Source organism: Rhinopithecus roxellana, chromosome 18, assembly GCF_007565055.1.
Source record: "Rhinopithecus roxellana isolate Shanxi Qingling chromosome 18, ASM756505v1, whole genome shotgun sequence".
In the NCBI taxonomy this organism is placed as follows: domain Eukaryota; kingdom Metazoa; phylum Chordata; class Mammalia; order Primates; family Cercopithecidae; genus Rhinopithecus; species Rhinopithecus roxellana.
Genome location: NC_044566.1, coordinates 78,139,483 through 78,164,971, shown reverse-complemented (window position 1 = coordinate 78,164,971; position 25,489 = coordinate 78,139,483). Strand labels below are relative to the sequence as shown.

At 38.3% G+C, this 25,489-nt stretch overlaps 1 pseudogene; it reads right to left on the bottom strand.

The window, feature by feature from the left end:
* Window positions 1-23,354: 23,354 nt before the first annotated feature.
* LOC104673575 lies at window positions 23,355-25,033 on the bottom strand (annotated as a pseudogene).
* Window positions 25,034-25,489: the final 456 nt, after the last annotated feature.

Sequence of the window (25,489 nt, the reverse complement as noted above, 5' to 3'; positions counted from 1 at the left end):
TGAGTGTGATAGTAAATCTGTTGCAAGAGAGGAATGGAATAGTCAGAGAAGAGAGAATAAGAAACTCTTTATCCTTGGACCTCTAAAGTAGATAGGATATTTTTTCCATTAACAGTAACTTAGAACATCTTGAAAAAGATTCATTGCTACCTAACCATAGGAGGTTTCAGGCAAGAAGGCCCAGAACTACAGGTGGGAGAGGTCCTGTCAACACTAGAAGGCACAGAGATTGGTGATGACTTCGCATCAAGAGGCTGCAAAGATAACGTGACATCTATGCATAGCAATACTTCAGTGACTGCATTCCTTGACTTATATTTTTTTAATGTGAATGAAATTTTAGTAAATTTCTCACGTTACTGAGTACTACTCATTTTGCTGAAACAAGTGGGAATGCCTCTTACATTGAGATAAAATATCTGATAGAACTCTAGACATTGAATATTTTGAAAGAAAAATTCTAGGATTGTCTGGGTATGGGGAGAAAGGAGGTACCAGTGACAATTTCAGTTCTTCTGGTTGGTGATTACAATATTTATGAAGAATAAAATCGTGAAAAGTAAACAGTAGGGAATGTGGATGGTACTGAATGAAATAAAATGAGTTCCTGGTATGGGTTCAGCATATACTTGGTTAAAACAATGAAAAGTATGTTTGGAAGAAATTTAAGAGACCCCATCTCTTGCTTTTAATCTGAATTCGATGGATAGAAGTAAAGTTATGGATAAAACAGCCATACAAGATTGCAAATAGAGGATAAAAATGATAATCAGGAGTTGGATGCAGTGGTGTATGCCTGTAATCCTAGCAACTCAGGAGACTGAGGCAGGAAGATACCTTGAACCTAAGGGGTCCAAGCCGTGGTGAACCATGATTGTACTACTGCATTCCAGCCTACAAGACAGAGTAAGACCTTGTCTCTTGAAAGAGAGAGAGAGAAAGTAAGAAAGAATGAAGGTAAAGAAGAAAGAAAGAAGAGTCAGATCAAGAAGAAATATAGCAGAAACATTTTTTCATAATTTTAGATGGGTATAACGGGGAAATAATATTTCTGGTTTCAGGTATCTGTGTATTAGAGGCACCCAGTATAAGTGATTACCAAAGTAAATGGAATTTTTTCATACGTGAATGCAAAATGTTATGATAGGCATAGCCAAGACTTCATTTGAGACTCAACAAATATAATATGGCATTAAAGGAACAATTTGATCAAAGATCTTAAGTCCAATCAAAACAAAGAGGAAATGGTTTTGTAAGATATAAATACATTACTCCTGATATAGATCACAAAACTGCCATGCAGCTCAGCTATGAATAGGGAATTCAGAAAATATAATGAATCTTGTTAACATTCTTCCTTCAAAATAAACAAAATTTTAATTTTTAGCTGATATATTTACTGTTAAGATATTGGGGCCGGGTGCGGTGGCTCATGCCTATCATCCCAGCACTTTGGGAGGCTGAGGTGGGCAGATCACGAGATCAAGAGACTGAGACCATCTTGGCCAACATGATGAAACCCCATCTCTACTAAAAGTACAAAAATTAGCTGGGTGTGGTGGCAGGCGCCTGTAGTCCCAGCTACTCAGGAGGCTGAGGTAGGAGAATCACTTGAACCCGAGAGGCAGAGGTTGTAGTGAGCTGAGATCACGCCACTGCACTCCAGCCTGGTGACAGTGAGACTCTGCCTCAAAAGAAAAAAAAAAAAAAAAAGATATTGGTGTGTCTTTTCCCAGAATGTTTCTTACACACTTTACATTGTTATTGAATGGTAGATAAGAGTTTTACACTGCATGTTTCATTAATATTACATAACAAGAATTTTTGTATTGTTAGAATTTTTAACAAATGATATTGAATAACCCATAAATGTATTTAATCACATTGTTGTGCATTTATGTTCTTTTGAATTTTTTTCCTACTATACAGCTGTAGTGAAGGGGCTTCATTAAGGGGCTTCCTTAAGGGGCTTCATAGAATTCTGGAAAAGAAAGAAGAGTCAGATCGAGAAGAAACATGGCAGGAAAAATGTTTAATAATTTTAGATGGGTGTAATAGGGAAATAATATTTCTGGTTTCAGATATCTGTGTATTAAAGGCACCCAGTATAAGTGATTACCAAAGCAAATGGAACTCTTACTTTGGGGTCAAATATTAGAAACACTTTTTAGTTTCTAGAAACAATTTGGACATCATTTTTCAGAAATGTTCCAACAGTCTTACCAGCAGTTTGTGTTCATGTCAGTGTACTTTCTTGTGTACTAAATCTTATAATATTAGTGATAATTATTATTTTACCAGTTTTAAAAGGCAAAATGGTATGTGACTATAGTTTCAATGTATACCTTTTCATTTGTGTTGCGGATGAAATATTTACGTTTATTAACTATTTTATTTATCTACATTCATGTATACGTGTATAAGATAATTTCTTGTACCTATTTAACCATCAAAAACTTTTTTTGTCCTCTTGTCTACTTATATGTACTCATCATGTAGCTAAGTCTCAGTCGATGGTTTGTGACCCAGTTTAGTTCATAAGGTCTTTTGGAACCTCTAGGATATTGACAGGGAAGTAGCACCTAACTTTGGTGTTGTGCTGTTGTATATTTCCTAATTTTTAACTAGTATGTTGGCCATCACATGACAATTTTAGGTGAAGGCATGAAAGCTATATATTTGCATACGCACAGATGCCTCATCCAACAGTGGGTTCTTGATATATTGTTGAGTTTTCTATGTGGGCCTCCAAAGATGGTATTTTCTTCATTAGAGAAATTTTGCATCCTGAATAATAGAGGAGTCTCCTCTGGATCTGATCTTTGGGGATATTTGTAAGCTCTACTTGGCACCCTAAAGCACTTCTCTCAAACCTCTCATGTCACATTTGTGAACCCTGAAAACAAAACTCCTACATTTAGCAGGAAAAACTTTAAACAAAAGATTCTTACAGGCCAGCAGTGGTAGCCCATGCCTATAATCCAGCATTTTGGGAGGCCAAGGCAGGAGGATTGCTTGAGCTCAGGAGTACAAAAATTTTTTTTAATTAGCTGGACATGGTGACATGTCCTGTATTTCCAGGTACTTGGGAGGCTGAGGCAAGAGGATCACTTCAGCCCAGGAAGTCAAGGCTGTAGTGAGCCATGATCTCACCACTGCACTCTAGCCTGGGTGACAGCATGAGACCCTGTCTCTAAAAAAAAACAATAAAAAATAAAAAAATAAAAAAATTCTTATAGACATCATCACAGTTAGATAGTTCTTTGAATATCTTTTGTTATTCTCGTTTTACTTTGATCAGTGCTCAGTAATTTTTCAAATTCACACTCTGATTTGATAAACAGATCTTCGTAATCATTGTGTTTGACTTAACCAGCTGCTTCAAAGAACTGAATATTTTTGGATTAGATTTAATACACGCTGGGATTTTTTTTTCTTTTAACAAAGTAAATTTTGTTGGGTATGCAATTGCCTGATTGTTTCTTGTTTGCTACACAGAGAAAACCAATTCTCTGAAACAATGGAGTAGAGAAATAGTTTAATTATCGCAGGGCTAGCCCAGCAAGAGATGGGAGTTTATTCCTCAAATCAGCCTTCCCAGGAACTCAGAGCAAGGGTTTTTATGGATAATTTGGTGGGCAGAGGGCTAGAGAATGGGTAATGCTTATTGACTGGGGACAAAAACATAGGGGTGTGGAACGCAGTCCTTGTGTGCTGAGCCAGCCTCTGGGTGGGGGCCATGGGACAATTTGAGTTATGAATCAAGGGGCTAGGTAGAGTCAGTTGGTCACCAGAATGCAAAAGTTTGAATAATATCTCAAAAGAACAATCTTAAGGCTCTACAATAGTGATGTTATCTATAGAAGCAATTGGGGAAGTCACAAATCTTGTGACCTCTGGCCACATGACTCCCAAGCAGCAAGGAATTACAGAGAAGCAAGCTAGGGAATAATGTCTGGTTACTGTTTACCGTGATATTTTAGCAGAATTCAGGCCCCTCCCATAATCCTAATCTCATGGCCTTTCGTTAGTTTAGTTGCAGTCTCTGAGCAAACAGGGGGTTAGTTTTAAGGAGGGACTATTATCATCCTTGCTTCAAAGTTAAACTATAAACTAAGTTCCTCTCATGGTTAGCTTGGCCTATGCCCAGTAATGAGTGAGGACACTCAGGCTGTGAGGCTAGAAGCAAGATGGAAGTAAGCCATGCTAGAATTCTGTCACTGTCATAATCTTTACAATGGTGGTTTCAGGTATACGAACAAGGTTCTATCCATTATACATGCTATGAAAAACTTTATGCAAAAATACCCAAAGGGTGTAATTATAAGAACTTCTTTCTTTCTTATTTCATATGGTGAAAAAGGTTTTTATATATTTTGTATATTAACTCCTCATCTGATGTATGGTTTGCAAGCATATATATTCTCCCATCCCATAGGTTGTCTCTTCAATCTATTGATTGTTTCATTTGCTACGCAGAAGTTTTAAATTTGATTAAATCTCATTGGTCTATTTTTGCTTTTGTTGCCTGTCCTTTTGGGGTCATAATAAAAATAATCATTGCTTATAATACTGTCATGGAGATTTCCTATGTTTTATTGTAGTAGTTTTATAGTTTCAAGTTTTATGTTGAAGTCTTTAATCCATTTTCAGTTGATTTTTGTATGTGGTATGAGATAAAAGTTTAATTTCATTCTGCATGTTCATATCCAGTTTTCTCAGCACCATTTATTGAAGACTGTTCTTTCCCCATTGTGTATTCTTGGCACCTTTGTTGAAAATTAATTGACCATGTGTGGGTTTATTTCTAGGTGGTTCTCTCTCCCTCTCTCTCTCTCTTTTTTTTTTTTTTTTTTTTTAAAGACATGGGCTTGCTCTGTCATTCAGGCTGAAGTGCAGTGGCATGATTATGGCTCAATGCAGCCTCAACTTTCCAGGCTCAAGTGATCCTCCTGCCTCACCCTCCAGACTAGCTAGGACTACAGGTGTGTGCTTCATGCCCAACTAATTTTAAAATCTTTTTTTGTAGAGATAGGGTCTAACTGTGTTGACAAGGATGATCTTGAATTTCCAGGCTCAAGCAATCCTCCTAACTTGGCTTCCCAAAGTACTTGGATTACAGTTGTGAGCCACTGAACCTGGCCTCTTTTTTTTTAAGTGTTGGTTAGGAATACATCTTGGTTTCCAAATAATTTCCTTTCCACATTTTTACTATTTATTTCTGTGTTTGTTGGATTATGATTAGAAAACATGACCTCTGCGTTTTAAATTTGTTAAAGTTTTCTTTGTGAATAAATTCATATTGATTTTAATAAATATTCCATATGTATACAAAACTTTTGCATTATTTGTTCCAGAGATGTGAATACGTATGTTTATTAAAATTTTTTTCTTAATTGTATTAGTTTTGTATTTTAAACTCCTCCATACCCTTTTTTTAGCTTACTAAAATTGTTTAATTCTGAATAAAGCATATTGAAGACTACACTTTTATCTGGTTCTCCTGGAATATCTTGAATATTTGCATTTTCCAGTTAGCTTCTATTAGTATGTTCCATACAGGTTTATTGCTATTATGTTGTCTTCAAAATGTTGCCTTTTTTATTACAAGTATTTTTCTGAGTACTTTATTTTTTATTTTTATTTTTGAGACAGGGTCTTGGTCTGTCATCCAGGCTAGAGTGCAGTGGCATAATCTCAGTTCACTGCAGCCTCAACCTCCCAAGCTCAAGAAATCCTTCCACCTCAGCCTCCCTAGTAGCTGGGACTATAGGCACATACCACCATGGCCAGCTAATTTTGTTTCTTTTTTGTAGAGACAAAGTCTCACAATGTTGCTCAGACTGGTCTCAAACTCATGGACTCAAGTAATCCTCCTGCCTTGGCCTCCCAAAATGTTGAGGATTACAGGCATGTACCACTGTGCCTGACCTGAATATCTTATTTTGTTTTAAGCTCTTGCATCACATATTTCTGGATGGTTCATTATCTTCTATTCCAATTTTGTGTGTTAATTGTAAGGTTCATTGCTAAACACTGTTTTAGGTCTTCTTTATTTTCCTCTATTGCAAAGTCTTGGTTTTGCTTCATTTATGTTAGGTTAAGAACTTACACAAGTATTTCCTTAAGATCTTTTATGTGGGTCACACCCTCTCAGACTTCTACATTCTCAAATACCTACTTATACCCTGACAGATGAATGGCATCTTGGCTGTCTACAGGATTGCTGAATTAAATTCTTTTTTCTTAGCAGTGATTCCAATATTTCTAGATTTTAGTGTAACAAGTGATACAGTAAGTGTCAATATGAACTTTACTTCTTTGAAGTTAACTTCTCTCTAAATACTTGTAGATTTTTCTCTTGACTCTTTAACTTCACAGATTTTACCATACTATGTTGATTATGTTTCTTTTAACATTGATCAGGACTGAGAAACCTATAAACTCAATCTGTTTTCAGTGTAGTCATTTTATCCTTCTTTTATTTATTTACTGCCTGTTTGTCATTACTTTATTTTTTTTCTAGCACTGTAGTAGCCACATTTCAGGATTCTTGGACTTATCCTTCAAGACTTTTTAATTTTCTAAGATAATTCCATCATTTTACATTTTTAGATATGTCTTTCATTATTTTCCTTTTGGCTCTGTACTTGGCTCAATGGTGGACATATTTAATGTACTAAACTGTGTAGTGGAGAAGTCATGTTTTTTTGTTATGCAACAGAAACCACTTAGTATTATAATTTGTTCATCTTGCTATCTTTCTCCTTGTAGTAGCAGAATTCTAAGATGGTCCCTGTGACAGTTGATCTTGGATGTCAACTTGACTGGATTAAGTGATACCCAGATAGCTGATTGTCAGTGTTTTCTTAGACAAGGAGTTGATTCCTTTTCTGATAAGAAAGAAACCCAGTTAATTTGGCATTTGGTTAGAAAAATTGAGCTGCCCTAGGTGTGTCTGTGAGGGTATTTATGAAAAAGACGGGCATTTGAGTTAGCGGACTGAGTGGGGAAGATTCTCCCTCAATGTGAATGAGCACCATCCAGTCAGCTGAGGGCCCAAGAAGGAACAAAAAAACAGAATGAGAGTGAATTGGGGTTCCCTCTTCTTGAGCCAGGACACCCTTCTTCTCTTGCCCTTAAGATGTCAAAGTTCCAGGTTCTCTGGCCATTGTATTCCAGGATTCCCACCAGTAGCCTCCCAGGCTGTTGGAACTTTGACCTCAGACCGAAGGTCGCGCCATCAGTTTCCCTGGTTTTAAGGCCTTTGGCCTTGGACTGAGCTATACTACCAGATTTCCTGCTTCTTCAGCTTGCAGAGGACCTATGGTGGGACTCCTCAGCTTCTATAATCATGTGAGCCAATTCCCCTTCTCATTTCTCTCTCTCTCTCTCTCTCTCTCTCTCTCTCTCTCTCTCTCTCTCTCGTTAGAATGTGTTCCCATTCTAAGTATAAGAAAACTGAAGCTCAAAGATATAGGAACTGTGCTGAAACTCACAGAGAGAGAGAGAGAGAGAGAAAGCTATATGTGTATGTGTATGTATGTGTATATATATGTATGTGTGTGTGTGTGTGTGTATATATATATATATATATATAAAATCTCCTATTGGTTCTGTCTCTCTGGAGAATCCTGACTAAAACAGTCTCTAAAATTTTCTACCCTTGGTGTATACCCAGGACAATCCCCTTACCTTTGTGGGCATGCAGCCTGTGAATATAGTGGCATAGTTACACCCTTGGTTAGATTATGGTCTATGAGAAGTGTGATGAGAAAGTGACTTCCAAGATTATGTTACGTTATTCTTCTGCTGGCCTTACAGAAGTAAACTGCCAGGTTATGAGAGGGCTATGTAGCTAGGGTTTGAGGTTATTATATAGGAGCTGAGAGTGACTCCCAGCCAACAACCAACAAGAAAATAAGTGAAACAACTTCAAGGAACGAAATTGTGACAACCACCTGAACAAGCTAGGTAGAGGACCCTGAACTTCAAATGAGATTACATTCTTGGCTGACACTCTGAAATCAGTCTGGTGAGACACTCACCAGCTACTCAGGGAAAGAGTAACTCTCCAAGAGATGGCTTACAGCTTATATAGCATCTTCCTCAGAGAACAATAAAGTTTAGAGGTGTTGAGAAGACAAAGGCAAAGAGCCTTGAGTCTCCAGGGCCAGCAAATTGTGGGAAGGCAAATATATGGCAAACTAATGATAGAAAAGGTTAGTTATTAAAGTTTGTTGTATAGATTTTGTCAGTGCTGTCTCTAGGCTGGTAAGGGTCTAAAGTCTGATAATTGTATTTGTCCTTCCTTTCGGAGATGAGAGGAGAAATGTACTTGTAAATTTATACCCTGTTTTAAGGCAAATAGGGAGAGGAGAGAGAGCTTTTCTTGGATCTGCTGCTTCTCAATTGTGTCCAGCTCAAAGGAATCCTTATGCCAAAGTGGCAAAGTGGCACATTTTGGGGTAGCATATTGTTACTTCATTCTAAGATGGGAATCTTAGTTTTCAGAAAAGATACTGCTGTTATTAAAAAAAAAAAAAAGTAACATAATATATGTATGTTTACATGTGTATAAGTTAGTTAAAGAGCATGAATTTTTTACTCAGATTGCCCAAATTTCTCCACCTACCGAGTATGTGACCTCGGTAAATTACATAATCATTTAGTGCCTTGGCTTACATATTGATGCAATAAAGAAAATAGGATCTACTTTACAGGTTATCATGAGGATTAAATGAGTTAACATACGTAAAGTACTTAGAACAAGAACTAGCACATGTACAAGTTCAGCAAATATTGTCATTAATTGAAAACATACACTAAGATATTATAAAAAAAGATGTATTTAGTCATTGGTTAATTATATCTCATTTGTTATATACAAAACATTGTTCTTAATGACAGAATATTAAGTTTTATGGGAGAGTGGTTTATTGAATATGTTGTGATTATCACTATTGTTTATTTCTTCATAATGTGACTGATAAAGAACAAGTATTTGTAATAAAAGAAGTGTCAGTTTTCCATTTCCTTGGTGTTTCCTTGTGCTTTCATTATCAGTGTTACTTCAATCTGTGATATGTTTGCAAGTTGTCCTTTCTGGTTGTTAAAAGGTTATTATAGATAACTCTACTGAGCACTTCTATTCAAAGCACATACTAGATGCTTCAATTGCTATGTCATTTAATTCTATTGGTAGTTTTGATAGTTGTTTGGGGAAGGTTGTAAAGCAAGTTTACTATGCACTGATTACTGCTTCAGCCCACTGCATCTTGGACTGCAATTTCTGCTACTTACCTGAAACTAGTGAGACAGAAGACTGGCCCACACAACAAATTACGTGAAGCTGGTTAATTACTTAGAGATAGGCAGAAAGGGACAGTAGAAACCTAGGAATCAGGGCAAGTGGACACCCCAAGGCTCAAAAGAGCTGCCCAGGATTAAATGGAATTCCATCTGTGTGAGTCCTACTTGCACAGCAGCTGAGGAACCCAGTAAAGCAGCCCACTCTGGGTTTTATACCTGAAAGACATCATGGCTTGCTGGACTTAAAGCATTGAAGGGCATCATGTTTCTGAGAGTGACTGGATCAGAGTCCAAGATGTCCTGGCCAGTCCCTCCTTATATATCAGTATGTAGCATTCCCTGCACATTTTGTAGTTATTTTTGAGAACTACAAGCAAGAAGAAGTGAAAATAAGTTGCTCCAAGACCACCTGGAGAACTGTCCTGCATAGCTATGCTATAGACAAACAGAGAGCCAAATCATGAATGAACTTCCATTCACAATTGCTTCAAAGAGAACAAAATACCTAGGAATCCAACTTACAAGGGATGTAAAGGACCTCTTCAAGGAGAACTACAAACCACTACTCAACGAAATAAAAGAGGACACAAATGGAAGAACATTCCATGCTCATGGATAAGAAGAATCAATATCATGAAAATGGCCATATTGCCCAAGGTTATTTATAGATTCAATGCCATCCCCATCAAGCTATGAATGACTTTCTTCACAGAATTGGAAAAAACTACTTTAAAGTTCATATGGAACCAAACAAGAGCCTGTATTGCCAAGACAATCCTAAGCCAAAAGAACAAAGCTGGAGGCATCATGCTACCTGACTTCAAACTATACTACAAGGCTACAGTAACCAAAACAGCATGGTACTGGTGCCAAAACAGAGATATAGACCAATGGAACAGAACAGAGCCCTCAGAAATAATACCATGCATCTACAACCATCTGATCTTTGAAAAACTTGACAAAAACAAGAAATGGGGAAAGGATTCCCTATTTAATAAATGGTGCTGGGAAAACTGGCTAGCCATGTGTAGAAAGCTGAAACTGGATCTCTTCCTTACACCTTATACAAAAATTAATTCAAGATGGATTAAAGGATTAAAGACTTAAATGTTAGACCTAAAACCATAAAAACCCTAGAAGAAAAGCTAGGTAATACCATTCAGGACATAGGCATGGGCAAGGACTTCATGTCTAAAACACCAAAAGCAATGGCTTAAACTGCCTCTGAAATATTCAAATAGATAGGTAACATGGACAGCTGAGAATATGGAAATATGAGTGTGGAGCTCAATTTGGGATTTAACAGCATATAGATATAATTGAAGACATGGGGATAAACTGGAGAGAGTATGAATTGAGAAGAGAGAAGAAAGTAGGGTAAGAACTCTGATTAGGTAGAGGAAGATGTACCAGGAAAGAGAAAGGACATTAAAAATGGAGAATATTCTAAGAAGAAACAATATGGTTAGTAGTATCAATATTCTAAGCAGCCAATAAAAGAAGATAATTTAAAAGTTTCTACTGGATTTAATAACATTAAGTCACTCATGGTTTTAGTAGGAATTTAGTAGAATTGAGGGTAGCTAATGCCAGATGACAGTAGGCTCACACATGAGTTGAACATGAGGAAATGAACAGAATTAAAGTAGAAATTTGACTAAGAAGCCTATCTAGAAGTTCTAGAAAAGACTTTTCTCCAAAAGGACTTACTGGTTCATCAGAGGACTATATTAAGCAGCTCTTATCAATGTTCTCTACCTACCTGGTCATGGATGGTCAGGGCCTGTTAGCACGATCACTAGATAGAAAGGGGGGATTAGTGGAGGCTTTAAATTATGTTTTATTTTTTATAAATTGCAAGAGTTGAAACATATGTCAGTGCTGATAAGGAGAAATAAGCAGAGAGGAAAATATTGTTTGCTGAGTCTTCAAGATCACACAGCCATTTACTGATAAAGCTGGGATTAGCAGTTCTAATACAGGGATTCTGGTTATTTTACCTTACTCTCCTAGGATTAAATTATGAACTTGGGTTTAACAGAGGAAAAATATAAATCTATAGCATCTCATAGTCTTTTATACATATTATGGAAGAGGGAGACACTACCATCATAGCTGCCAGATTAATATTGCAGGTGGTAAAGTTATTATGAAGTTACATGGGTATTTTTGTTTGTCAGTTTGTTTTAAAGGGTGAAACCACAAGCATATTGGGTTAGTGCTCTGGGAGGAGAGAAGAACAAAGCTGGTGACATGCATGGAGCACCTGCATTAGTCTGATGGAGATTTTGGCAGAAGATCTAACCTCAAACTATGTTTGTTGTTATTGTTATTTTTGATGTTGTCATCAACTTTTTATGTTGAGTTTTAGGATTTGAAATACCAGAGGCAAGCTAGGCCTACTTCTAATCCCCTCTTTTCTAGCTACTGATATTCTAAAGAGGGATAATTGCTCATCTTGATGGGCAGAGATCCAGAATAGTCTCTGAATCACATTTTCTCCGTGAGTAAAGGTTCCTGTGTTAGACATATTAACAATCTCTTCTCTACAGCCTTTTCTCCAAAAGGACTTACTGATTCGTCAGAGGACTATATTAAGCAGCTCTTATCAATGTCCTCTACCTACCTGGTCATGGCTGGTCAGGGCCTGTCAGCAGTTATCAATAAATGAATAAATTAATTCCATTTGGCCACTGGCTCTTTGTGTAATCATTCTATAAGATCCCATGGACAGGAATGAAAAGAGGCATAGATTTAGAGGGAAGAATTTGAACTTTCTCCAGTCCCTGGCAGTAACGTTTGTGGTCCCTCAATTGATTCTACTGATAGACGTGATGAACTCTTTTAATATATTTATGCAAAATGTCACCTTTAACAGTTCACCATCAATTGGAGATTGCTTCCAAACATGGCTGCAATTTCCTACCCTTATCTATATCTATGCCCTTTTGCCATGTGATCTTACAGCTCCTCCAATCATGAGGTGGTCTATTTTTTCACCCTTAAATCAGGCTTACCCAATAGAATTCAGTGCCAGTGATGGTGTGGCAGTTTCATGTCCGGGCCTCAGGAGGCCTTAAGTGCTTTTGCTTGATTTCTTATGCCCAGGCTAGTCTGCTGGAGGATGAGAGGCTAATCACCAGAGCCACATAAGCTTAGTTGCCCCAGCTGAGGTCTCAGACATGGAGATACCCCAGCCAAGATTACCGACATGATTTGCATTTGTGTCCCTGCCCATATCTCGTCTAGAATTGTAGTCCCCTGTGTTGGAGGAGGGGTCTGGTGGGAGGTGAGTGGATCATGGGGGCAGATTTTCCCCTTGCTTTTCTCATGACAGTGAGTGAGTTATCATGAGACCTGGTTGTTTAAAAGTGTGTAGCCACATTCCCCTCCTCTTTCTCTTCCTCCTGCTCCAGCCATGTAGGATGTGCCTGTTTCTCCTTTGCCTTCCGCCATGATTGTTAAGTTTCCTGAGGCTTCTCCAGCCGTGCTTCCTCTAGAGTCTGCAAAACCATGAGCCAATTAAATCTCTTTTCTTTATAAATTACCCAGTGTCAGGTAGTTCTTTATACAATGCAGAAATGGACTAATACAATCAGCAAAGCTATCAGCCTAACTTACAGCTGATGACAACACGTAAAGGTGCTCTGCCATGACCAGATGAACAGCTCAACCGAGCACAGCCAACATTGCCAACACTTGAGAGCTGAATCTTTTTTTTTTTTTTTTTTTTTTTTTTTTTAGTGACTATGTACTGGTATGATTTGTTAGCCAGTCACAGCTGGCCGATACACCATTCTGTTGTATTTCTGTAGGTTAATGATGTCTGTCATCACCCAAGTGATGTTATCACTGCGGACAGTGAGTAGTTACTAAGTGACTATACACTCACCAGGCTGAGCTATGCACACTAAAACACAATTTACCCACAGACATGTTTAAGAACTCAAATTTAGCTGACATCTCCAAGGTTCTGATTTAAATATGCAATTACACTGATTTGAAATCCTATTATTTATCACCAGTTGTTTGCATGCAGTGTTTCTAGGCACAATACTGATTGCCTGTATTATAAACCACAGGGTGTGATCTATAGGAAATAGCACATTTTTTCTTATTTTACGCTATAATTAGTACGTTTAAATCACAGAGTGAATCCAGAATATCAATCTGCTTAGTGTGTCTACATTTAATTCACTAACAACATAAAATATATGTGCATTTGGCAGTTGAAATGAAAAATAATGAGGCACTTAGAGAAATTAGATTACTACATTATAATATAATAAGATTTTAATGATATAAGTAGCATATACCCCTCATACATTTTGGTATGTGAGAAGCTATACAATTATCAACAGTGTGGATTTTTTCCTTTTGGTTGCCAGAAAGTATTCATGCGATTTATGATCGGATGTAATAATGTTCTATTGGAATAAAATCTATTATGACACACATCACTTTTATTAATTCTATTCTATTGGATAATTGGAGACCTCCCCTCTTTTTTAAAATGACAGACTAGAGACCTCAGCTCATTTTACAGTTTTTAATTTCTTGCTTGTCTTTGACTAAATCTTTTTCATAAATTTCAATTCAACAAAACATAAATGCAGCACCAAATTAAAGCTTGATGAATTGGTTAGAATTAGCCCAGAAGTCAAAGAAACTGGTTTAGTTGTTGTTGTTTAAATATTTCTTCTCAATTGATTTGAAGTTTAGTTGATGAGAGCCATGTCTGAGTCACTCATATCACTGCTAACATTGAGTATGTATGGGTTTGCTGCTAAGATGTCAGAGCAAATAGAAGTAGCTTATGAGTAGTGGGCAAAGTTAAAATCACATCTGCGGAGAGTTTCAAGATCCCTTGGCATGCAGTCTCCAGCAGATACCTGGCAGAATTGTTAAATGCCACACAGGAGTGGCTTTTGGTTATGGCATACAGCACTGTCATCTCTTTTTCCAGAATGACAGTGACACATACTCATTTCAGTAAATTGACTTTGCCAAGTGATACATGCATTGGAAAAATTCAAGCCCAGAAAACAGAAAAAAAAAAAAAAAAGGACAAGGTAGCATATGGACATGGAGAGATTTGCATGGCATTTCATAATGTATCAAGATAAGATTAACAGCACTGTATTTTTCTCCATTAAAAACAAATTCCAGGTGGGTGTGGTGGTAAAGCCTGCAATCCCAGCACTTTGGGAGGCTGAGGTGGGAGGATGGCTTGAGCCCACAGGTTCAAATTCATCCTGGGCAACATAGTGAGACCCTGTCTCTACAAAAAGTTTAAAAGATTAGCTAGGCATGATGGCACATGCCTGTAGCTCCAGCTACTTGGGAGGCTGAGATGGGAGAATTGTTGGAGCTTGGGAGTTAGAGGCTGCAGTGATTTGTGATCCCATCACTGCACTCCAGGCTGGGTGACACAGTGAGACCCTGTGTCAAAAAAAAATTCAATATGAGTACTATCTTGGCACAGCTGGATAGAATTATCTACCTAAACACATACTCAGCCAAAACTAATAGTTAGCTTTGCTAAGGTCAGATGATTTCATTGTTCTTTTCAGGAGTTTTTTTGTTTAGTTACATTTACTACTTTACATTGACAGCTTAGTGCCATTTTTCCTGAGCTCTTTTAAAACAAGTTTTTAAGTTGAAAACCACAAACTAATAGAAAATCAACTACCCAACAAAACTGACAAACTGACAATAACATCATCTTATGAAATCAATTGAATCATCTTTCCTCCTGCTGTGGTCTGGATATCTGCATCCCTCCAAAATAATATGCTAAAATGCTAACCCCCAAGATGATGGTTAGGAGGTGGGACATCTGGGAGGTGATTTCTCATGCCTAGGTTAACGCCCTTATAAAATAGACACAGGAAGCCCATTAATCAAGAGGACAATACAATAAAAAGGTAATATCTGTGAGAAAGTGAGCCCTTGCCAGACACCTAATCCACTGGTAACTTGATCTTGAACTTCCCAGCCTCTGGAACTGTGAGAAATTAATTCCTATTTTTTATAAGATACCCAGATGAAGGTAGTTTGTTATAAGAGTCTGAACCAACTAAGACACCTTCCTTACTTAACCACATGTCTTATAAGGTCTAATACAAATAGGAGACATAGGAAGTTCTGTCTTGAATGGAAATGATCTGACTTACACAATTTAGCGTTAGAGGGAAAAGAATGAGTTTCCTAGCTTCTTATTTGAGGTGTAGGAGGTAGAACACAAGGATGGAGGTAAAGGTCCAGGATGGGTCAGGCTTTGGAAAGAGTTTAGTTCTAAAACTTTTAGGTACAGGTGGGCATCTGAGACTAACTGTGCTATCCAGTGGCAGAACACACAGAGGAAACTAAAATAAGATCCTGTACTTCAGTCAGACCAGAATTCTTAAGGTCCCAAACTACAGTTACCAAAGAATGATGCAAGGCAATGGGTAAACCAGGTAGGCAGGTGGGACACATGAGAAGAAACTGTGTCGGAAGCTTCTGAAGAAAGCCTTCAGATATTGAGAAAACTATAGGTCATTATATACTGAGCAGAGTGATTCAGAAACACTTAACAAGTTGGACCACAGCAGCCGCTTCCTTCTTCAACCAGGAGGAAGCTGCTAATATATTTCCCGCTAAATATATTAGTGAGCCAAGCTCCAGTTCAAATATACAAAGCCCCAGGGTTGAATGGCAGTAAATTATTCCAAGAATATATAATAGAAATACAACTCATAGGCAATACCTTTTATTCTTCATGCTACTCTCTTGCACAGCATCGCAATTTGATCTTACAATCACTCTGCATCATGTGCAATCCAATTGAACCCAATTTACTGATATAAAAAGAGAATCAGTGTTAGTGACTTGTCCATAGTGCCCCAAGTAGGAAGGGGCAGAATTGAACTAGAATTTAAGGCTTGTAACAGCTGGCTGAGCCTTTTCCCCTCTATTCCAGGCCTCAGCACACTTATCTGTAAAGGGCCATTGTTATGGGATGAATTATGCCTCAACCCCTGCTAATTCATATGTTGAATTCCTAACCTCTACTATTTCAGGATGTGACCTTATTTAGAGATAGAGTCTTTACAGAAGTAAGTTAAAATGAGGTCATTAGGAAGAGTCCTCATTCTGTATGACTCGTGTCCTCCTAAGAAGAAGAAAATGTGGACTCAAGCAGAGAGGGGAGACAATGTGAAGATACAGGGAGAAGTTGGCCATCTACAAGCCAAGGAGAGAGGCCTGGAACACATCCTTCTCTTCCAACCCTCAGAAGGAATCAACCCTGGCAACACCTTGATCTCAGACTTCTAGGCTCCAGAACTGTGAGACAACAAATATCTGTTGTTTAAGCCACCCAGTCTGTGGTGCTTTGCTGTAGTAGACCTAGCAAACGAATAAGGCCATAACATAAACATCTTTGGCTTTATGGACCATAAGGTCTTTGTCAAAATTACTCAACTTTGCTGTTACAGCGCAAAAGCGGCCATAAACAATATGCAAATGACAGGGTAGAGATATGTTCCAATAAAACTTTATTTACAAAAACAACCAGTGTAGGCTGCAGTTTGTCACTGCTGTTCTGCACTTTGTTGCCCCGAAAATGGATGCTTAGAAGGTTTTGAATGGCCAAGTGTAGGCCCAGAGGCACATGGTAATGAATGAATTTGGCTGGAAATCCACAAAACTGAAAACAACAATGGCAACAATGATCTTCAGATTGTTCTCAGTCCCCCTTGGGAATTACTTTCTATCTGGTTTGTAGAGACTGCCAAACTTTATATGCAGGCACATTATCGTGGGTTAAAGATGGCTACTTTATTTTATTTTTTTTGGCTACTCTTCCCATCCAACAGGTGGAATCTATTTACTTCCCCTTAAATTGGGGGTGGACTTGTGATTTGTTTTGACCACTATGAATGCCACAGAAGTAAAGCTACGCCAGTACCAGGCCTAAGCCTTAAGAGACCTGGAACTTCTTCATTCACTCTCTTGGAGCTCTTATAAAGAGATCCAGCTACCCTTCTGGAAAGACTGCATAGAAACAGGGAGAGAGATGTCCAACAGGTCCCTACATATTCCAGCCATCCCAGCTGAGGCATCAGACTGTTCTTGCAGTCTCAGCTGAGCTTCCACTGAATAGAGTCTCTTCTTTTTTCCTGCTTCCACTCTACCAGGAAAATGTAACCTCTTGAGTGCCCCAGCTGATGCCACATGGGAACAATCCATTCCTACCCAGCCTGTCTAAGTTGCAGAACCATGTGCAAAATCGTGATTGTTGTTTCAAGGCACTAAATGTGGATAGTTTGTTATACAGTGATAGGTATCTGACATAGATAGCATGCTGCCCTCCAGTTGCCCAGGATATCTACTCTTAGCCCATCATAAGCTTCCCTGATCAAGTAGCATTTAGTGTTCCTAATGCCTTGTATCCAAGCGTTCTTGGACTTACCATCAAGACTCACATACTGGCCGGGCACGGTGGCTCAAGCCTGTAATCCCAGCACTTTGGGAGGCTGAGACGGGCGGATCACAAGGTCAGGAGATCGAGACCATCCTGGCTAACACGGTGAAACCCCGTCTCTACTAAAAAATACAAAAAACTAGCCGGGCATGGTGGCGGGTGCCTGTAGTCCCAGCTACTCGGGAGGCTGAGGCAGGAGAATGGCGTGAACCCGGGAGGCGGAGCTTGCAGTGAGCCGAGATCTGGCCACCGCACTCCAACCTGGGCGACAGAGCGAGACTCCGTCTCAAAAAAAAAAAAAAAAAAAAAGACTCACATACCACGAGGAAATTTCAGACATTATAGTAACTGGCTGGGGTGGGAACAAAGAGGACTGTGGGGTAAAGACCTGTAATATTAGACCTTACATCCTTGACCTAAATGCCCTACTGAGGTTACAAGACATTTTGGGTGGAAATGTGGTAAGGAGAAATATTCTTAACCTAAAGCACAGTATCAAATTATCCTTGCCATCATCTTACTTTTAGGCACTACAAAGACATAGCATGAGCATGAAGTTATCCAGTTTATTCTCACTCCAGTTGAGTCATTGGCTCTTTGGCCTTCTGTAGAGGGCACCTTCATATGTCATTTTTTGTAGCCTTTCCTATTTTATCTGACTAAACTGTGTTCTAAAGTAAGTTTTGTAGCTGAACATCACCCATGCTCCTTAAGATGCAGAGTTAGATTATATGCCTCTCATTTAAGGAAGAAAATGGCTGGCCTTTTATCAAATAGGACAAACTATGGACTTGAATAATTGATTCAATGACTGAATCATTTTCTAGAATGACTTGAATTATTTTTCAGAACTAATGTTTTTGTATGGCTATACTAGAGACTATAATCAGAGGGACCACTTGGGTAAGACCATTCATTCCTTACCATTGACAGATGAAATTTACTAATGAACTGCTATCCCTTGTCATCTCCTCCTCAGAAACCACTGATAGAAACTCCCCTAGAAACACATGAAGTCTCAAATTTTTCTTGCCATGAAACTATATATATGTATTACATATTCATATGTACTCCTTCAAAATTACTTTTTTACTAAATTATATGTATTTCAGTTACTTCTAATTTATAAAAGGTATGTGTGTAAAAGAAATATATATACATGTATATAATATACATATTGCAAATAAGAGTAATTTTGGAAAAAAGAAAGATAGAAATAAAACTGAGAAGTTAGGATGAGCTTCTGGGACCCTGACGTTGGCAGACTCTGAGGAGCTTACTGTCTAGATGATTCATCCCTTGCACAAAGTAAATTTCTTCCAAATTCCTGACTCTTTTTCACCCATGCTCATAGGACTACCTAAAATTTTACCAATTAGAGATTCATTAGGGTTACTTATTATCTGCTAGCTAAAATGTATAGAATTATCAAAGTGTTAATGGGCTATGAGTTCTTCACACATTTGTAAATTGGCACAACAAAATAATACTTAGAATTTGGCTTGCAATTTAACTGACATCATGCATTCCTATGGTTTATATTTTAAATTTTATTCTTCATTATCACTATGTAATTTAAGCAAAGGACTATTACAATTTCTTACCAGAGGAATATCAGACACAGGGTTTAATTGTCTTTTTTCTAACTTCAACCCAAGAGTCATCCCACAAATAGATTCTGAAATGTGGTTTTAGGAAAATGAAGTAAATGGTTTCTGGGAGTGAGTAAGGAGAAGAGGATAGGGAATACAGAAGGAGGAGTGAAGAACAGCAAGGCCCTGGGCTTGTGGTTGTCAGTGGAGAGGGGTGCCATGCACCAAGAGAACAGTATAAAAAGTGAAGTGAGAAAACAATTTCAAAACTCTTTTAAATAATCCCTACCATTAGCAATGAGGGAGAAGAGCTCTGTTTTGTCATCCTTCTCCTATCCTCTCTGAATGACTGGATCAGCTCTCAGGACATAGGTCTTCGGCCACATTTCAACTATATTAATAGTTGGGTATATTTTGTGTGGTATCTTAGCAACATGATAGCTATGTATGCAGTTGTATTTTTTTAAAGCGGTCTCTTGAAACAACTGCTCTTTAGATTTTCAGAATAAAGTCAACTTTTAAATTCAGAATTCCCTATGTATGTTTCAACGTTGCTTTCTTGATGTTATGTCTCTAAAGAGAGTAGACCACATCTTAAAAATGGACTCGCTTTAGAAAGAGCATCTTGTGTCCATCAGTTCAATAAACTGGGGACAGACTGAGGCAATTACATCATAAACTCTTATTTTAAAAATGAATTAAAAAGCAACTTTTTTGACAGGTGACTTTGCAATTCACAGATTTCCTGATACTGCTCTCTAAATCTAAAGCATCCTCATTGTACATGCTCATTAGCATCTATAAATACAAATACTAGAGCGTATTTCCAGTAAACTGAGGGAAGATAGTTGTAAGCATACCTTGGAGATACTGTGGATTCAGTTTCTGATCACCATAATAAAACAAGTCACATAAGTTTTCGGTTTCCTAGTGCATGTAAAACTTATGTTTATACTGTAGTCTTAAGTATGCAATAGCATTATGTCTATAAAAACAATGTACCTACTTGAGTTACAAAATACTTTAAAATGTTAGTGATCATCTGAGCCTTCAGTGAGTCTTAATTTGTTTGCTAGTGGAGGGTCTTATCTCTATGCTGATGGATGCTGACTGATCAGGGTGGTGGTTGCTGAAAGTTGGGATGGCTGTGGCAAATTCTCAGAATAAGACAATGAAGTTTGTCACATCGATTGATCTTCGTTTTACGAACAATTTCTTGATAACATGTGATGCTGTTTGATAGCATTTTACCCACAGTAGAACTTCTTTCAAAATTGGAGTCAGTCCTCTCAAATCCTGCCACTGATTTTTCATCTAGGTTTATGGAATATTTTAGATAAGTTCTCATTTCAACAATGTTCACAGCATCTTCACCAGGAGTACATTCCATCTCAAGAAACCACTATTTTTGCTTATTCATTAGAAGAAACTCCTTATTCCTTCAAGTTTTATCATGGTATTGTTAACAATTCAATCACATCTTCAGGCTCTACTTCTGATTCTAGTTCTCTTGCTATTTCAATATCTCCAGTTACTTCCTCCACTGAAGTCTTGAGCCCCTTGGACTCATCCATGAGAATTGGAGTTAACTTCTTCCAAGCTCCTATTAAAGTTGATATTTTGACTTCCTCTGATGAACCATGAATGTTCTTAATGGCAGCTAGAATGGTGAATCCTTTCCAAAGGTTTTTCAATTTATTTTGCCCAGATCTGTCAAACGAATAATTTTCCATGGCAGCAATCACCTTACAAAATATATTTCTTAAATAATGCATTTGAAAGTTGAAATGACTCCTTGATCCATGGGAAGCAGAGTGGACGTTCTGTTAGCAGACATGAAGACAATATTAATCTCCTTGTGCATCTCCAGCAGAGCTCTTGGGTGGCTAGAAGTCTTTTTCTGAGTAGTAGGTCTCAACAATAGGCTTAGAATATTCATTTAACCTTGCTGTAAAAGGATGTGCTGTCATCTGGGCTTTGTTTTTCTATTTCTAGAGCACAGGCAGGGTAGATTTAGTGTAATTATTTATTATTATTATACTTTAAGTTCTAGGGTACATGTGCACAACGTGCAGGTTTGTTACATATGTATACATGTGCCATGTTGGTGTGCTGCGTCCATTAACTCATCATTTACCTTAGGTATATCTCCTAATGCTATCCCTCCTCCCTTCCCCCTCCCCACAATATGCCCCAGTATGTGATGTTCCCCTTCCTGTGTCCAAGTGATCTCATTGTTCAATTCCCACCTATGAGTGAGAACATGCGGTGTTTGGTTTTCTGTTCTTGGGATAGTTTGCTGAGAATGATGGTTTCTAGCTGCATCCATGTCCCTACAAAGGACACAAACTCATCCTTTTTTATGGCTGCATAGTATTCCACGGTGTATATGTGCCACATTTTCTTAATCCAGTCTGTCACTGATGGACATTTGGGTTGATTCCAAGTCTTTGCTATTGTGAATAGTGCCGCAATAAACATACGTGTGCATTTATAATCCTTTGGGTATATACCCAGAAATGGGATGGCTGGGTCAAATGGTATTTCTAGTTCTAGATCCTTGAGGAATCGCCATACTGTTTTCCACAATGGTTGAACTAGTTTACAGTCCCACCAACAGTGGAAAAGTGTTCCTATTTCTCCACACTCTCTCCAGCACCTGTTGTTTCCTCATTTTTTAATGATTGCCATTCTAACTGGTGTGAGATGGTATCTCATTGTGGTTTTGATTTGCATTTCTCTGATGGTGAGTGACGATGAACATTTTTTCACGTGTCTGTTGGCTGTATGCATGTCTTCTTTTGAGAAGTGTCTGTTCATATCCTTTGCCCACGTTTTTTTTTTTTTTTTTTTTTTTGAGACGGAGTCTCGCTCTGTCGCCCAGGCTGGAGTGCAGTGGCCGGATCTCAGCTCACTGCAAGCTCCGCCTCCCGGGTCCACGCCATTCTCCTGCCTCAGCCTCCCAAGTAGCTGGGACTACAGGCGCCCGCCACCTCGCCCGGCTAGTTTTTGTATTTTTTTTTAGTAGAGACGGGGTTTCACCGTGTTAGCCAGGATGGTCTCGATCTCCTGACCTCGTGATCCGCCCGTCTCGGCCTCCCAAAGTGCTGGGATTACAGGCTTGAGCCACCGCGCCCGGACCCTTTGCCCACGTTTTGATGGGGTTGTTTGTTTTTTTCTTGTAAATTTGTTTGAGTTCTTTGTAGGTTCTGGATATTAGCCCTTTGTCAGATGAGTAGATTGCAAAAATGTTCTCCCATTCTGTAGGTTGCCTGTTCACTCTGATGGTAGTTTCTTTTGCTGTGCAGAAGCTCTTTAGTTTAATTAGATCCCATTTGTCAAATTTGGCTTTTGTTGCTGTTGCTTTTGGTGTTTCAGACATGAAGTCCTTGCCCATGCCTATGTCCTGAATGGTATTCCCTAGGTTTTCTTCTAGGGTTTTTATGGTATTAGGTCTAACATTTAAGTCTCTAATCCATCTTGAATTAATTTTTGTATAATTTTTAAAGGCCCTGGTACTTCAGAAATGGTAAATTACCATTGGCTTTAACTTTAAGTCACTAGCTGCATTTAGCTTCTAATAAAAAAGTCAGTCTGTCCTTTAAAGCTTTGAAGATAGGCATTGACTTCTCTAACTATGAAAGTCTCAGCTGGCATTTTTTCCCCCAATAGACAGCTATTTCATCTACATGGAAAATCTGTTTTTTAGTGTAGCTACATTCACCAACTATCTTAATTAGATCTTCTGGATAATTTGCCATAGCTTCTACATCAGCACTTGCTGCTTCACTTTGCAGTTTTTCTTAAAGGTAGTGAGATTTTATTTTCTCAATGCTGAGCTAAAAATTCCACACATTTGGCACATGTGTTACAAGGAGGGGGGATAGCAGAGAAACACCACTGTATAGCTCTCAGGTTTTGGTACTGCAAGTACAACCATAGCTTTGTTTGCTATTGGTAACTGGCAATCACCTCTGTGTTTACATTGAAGGCAGTGGGCATTGGTGGTATTCACCATAAAATACTAGTGGGCATGAAGCAGCTTTCTTTCCATTCTTCTGAATGTGATCTTCATTCACTGTCTCCAAAGCTTCTATCTTAGCTAAAAAAATCCCCTTCATTATATGCTGAGATGTTTAAAACAGCATTGAAGAGGTCTCATTCATTAACGGCTTTCCTTACTACTCCTTTCTGGAAAAACTATGAGACATTTTATAGTCATGGAACAATGATTCCAGTCCATTAAGACAAGTTGATTCTCCTGACTAATGGATGTCAAACAACCAGACCTTTCCAGCATGCCAAAGTATGTTATACTTGTTGAGGTTGATATGAAAAAGTGTACATTCATTACATAACTGCTGCATCAAATGAAGAGTTTGTTAGTAAGTTTCTTTCATTCCTTCACTATTGAGCTTTACTTCTTTTAATTTAGGGGCTGGAACATAATCATGCCCAATAAAAGACATAGCTAAAATGTATTTCTTGTACTCAAGTTGTATAACTGTTAGACAATGAATTCTAGTTCTCTGCATTCTTGTGAGATTGTGGATTTCGCTTTCTGCCCACATGTGGATAATCTTATGTGGACTTAGTTCACTGAAGTGATCTTTATACCTAAGATCATCTTTAACTTATTGGTCATGATTCTTCCACTCATTAAGGGTTGTTGTAAATACCATGATGGCACATTGTGTAGGTATGACTTTACTATATTCATCCTCCATGCTCTTTCTGTATACATGAAAGACAATGGATTTCTCTCCTGTACTAAAAGTCAGTGATTGTCTCAAACATTCCAGAGTTGACCTTTTCATACATAAAAAAACATGTCTCAGGATCAACTGCATTTTCTTCAGTAGAGTGCTCCTTTTTCTTGTGGGGGAAGGCACTTTGATGTTCTTCTGAGTAGGCATGTTGTTTTGAAGCTTCAAAAATTTTGTTTGGTAGTTTTAAATCCATTCTGTCTTCTACCTGAAATGCAGGTACAAATTTTTCCATTCTTGCTGGATTCTTTCTCCCACATACTACTTCATGATGTTTGGTGGTAATGCCCTTTCCTTTTCCAATAAAACCCTTTTTGGGAGTGGGAACTGGTTTTGCTAGTCAGTAGAGATCATCATGAGTATCCTGGCAGTCAGCCTCATCTTCAGAGCTATCACTGTCTTCATCAGGATGGACTTTTCAATGATTTTCAAAGGACATGGAAATTTTTTTTATCTCCTTTGAATCTTCTTTTCTTTATGCCTAAGTTGTGCATCATATTCTTTGCCAAATTCCATCTGTAGTATCTGAGCCAATATTAGGTCACTGGAAGTGTCAATGTTTTCTCCAGTAATAAATGGCCTTTTAGCAATAGCTACTTGAGGAAAAGTGACAGTTTCTACCCCTAATGGCAGTTCTTTGACAAACTGTTCACTCATTGTATCAGCCAAAGAACAAGATGTTGTCATTTGAAGGGTAGCCCATGGACACTTACTGGGTCCCCCAGCCCACTGCTGGCTTGGGCTTAGGCAAAGTCACTCCTGCCAGATTTTTGGGGGGAAGAAGTTCAGCAACAAGAACAGAGCAGAGAGGTGGTAGGATGGGAAGCAGGCTCTAGCAAGGAGATAGGTGGAGCCAAGGCAACCAGAGCTGAAGTGACAGATCCCTCTCGCATTTTTATGTGATAAAGATAGCTTCTGTCCCTAAGCTTCAGGAATGAACCTCTGCCAGCTTCAAGCTTTTCTCCTTTGCATCTTCCTTACCTCTCTCAGCCTTCACAGAAAAGAAGAGAGTTAGGGCCTTGCTCTGGATGAGGCTTTGGCTTAAGGGGATGTTGGAGCTAGTTTGATCTTCTATCCAGACAACTAAACTTTCTCATATCAGCAATAAAGCTGTCTTGCTTTCTTAACATTTTATGTTAGCTGGAGTAGCACATTTAATTCCCTCCAAGAACTTGTCCTTTACATTCACATTCACAACTTGGCAAACTATTTGGTGACAAAAATCTAGCTTTTAGCCTATCTTGGCTTTCAATATGCCTTCCTCATTAAGCTTAATTATTTCTAACTTTTGATTTAAAGTGAGAGATCAGTGACTCTTCCTTTTACCTGAATACTTATAGGCCATTGTA